At 48.3% G+C, this 1,161-nt stretch overlaps 1 protein-coding gene across 7 annotated transcripts in view; it reads left to right on the top strand.

Moving 5' to 3' along the window:
* The window catches only part of RHOA (ras homolog family member A), a 12,451-nt gene that overhangs the window by 6,415 nt on the left and 4,875 nt on the right, over positions 1 to 1,161 (top strand). The window lies entirely within an intron of this gene.

Genomic DNA, 1,161 nt, shown 5'->3' with positions numbered 1-1,161 from the left:
CCTGTAGTTCCAGCTACTTGGAAGGCTGAGGCGGAAGGATCGCCACAGCCCAGCAGGTTGAGGCTGCAGTGGCTAGAAGCGGCCACTGCACTCCAGTCTAGGTGACAAAGTGAGACTCCAACTCAAAAAAAAAAAAAAGACTCTAACTCAGAAAAATATATATATTACAAATAACATTTGTAGAGATGAACTGTCTTACTAAAGAGGTGACCTGTGAGGAGAGACCTAAAGGAGGTTAGGGAGGCCCACATAGATATCCAACATTTTCCAGGCAGAGGAAGTAGCAGACACAGAGATACTGAAGCAGGAAGAAAGAAGGAATCAGAGCAGCTTTAGTTGTGAGGGTACAAGTTGCAGAACCCTGTGGTTGATGGTGAGGACCTCTCCTTTCATCATGAGTAGGATGGAAGCTCTTAGAAGGTTTGAATGTAGAAGCGATATAGTCTCACTTTTTTTTTTTTTAATGGAAGTCACCGAGGCTGAAATGTAATGGTACGCTCACAGCCACCACAGCCTTGACCTGCTAAGCTCAGGAGAGCCTTCCAAGTAGCTGGAGCCACAGGTGTGTGCCACCATGCCGAGCTAATGTTTCTTGATTTATTGTACAGACAAGGTCTCACCATGTTGCTCAGGCTGGTCTTGAACCCCTGGACTCAGGCAGTCCTCGTGCCTCGGCTTCCCAAAGTGATGGGATTGCAGGTGTGAGTCATCGCTCTGGCCCTCACTTACCTTTTACATTTATTTATTTATTTATTTTTGAGTCGGAGTCTCATTTGATTGCCCTTGCTGGAGTGTAGCCACACACTCATGGCCACTATAGCCTTGACCTGCTGGGCCTCAGGCGATTGATCCTTCCACCTCAGTCTTCCAAGTAGCTGGAACTACAGGCATGTGCCACCATGCCCAGCTAATTTTTTTATTTGTTGTAGAGATTAGGTCTCTCCAAGTTGCCCAGGCTGGTCTCGAACCATGGGCTCAGGCAATCCTCTCACCTCGGCCTCCCAGAGTGCTGGGATTACAGACTTGAGCCACTGCACCCGGCCTCATTTCATATGTTTTGTTTTTTGGTTTTTGTTTTTAAGTTGGAGTCTCACTCTGTCGCGCAGACTGGAGTGTAGTGGCTGCTCCTGGCCACCGCAGCCTCAACCTGCTGGGCTCCGG

The sequence above is a fragment of the Carlito syrichta genome, unplaced genomic scaffold, assembly GCF_000164805.1.
Source record: "Carlito syrichta isolate Samal-C Ts95f unplaced genomic scaffold, Tarsius_syrichta-2.0.1 Scaffold135763, whole genome shotgun sequence".
Classification (NCBI taxonomy): Eukaryota; Metazoa; Chordata; class Mammalia; order Primates; family Tarsiidae; genus Carlito; species Carlito syrichta.
The sequence above is the reverse complement of the archived record's forward strand: the minus strand, read 5'-3'. Positions and strand labels throughout refer to the sequence as shown.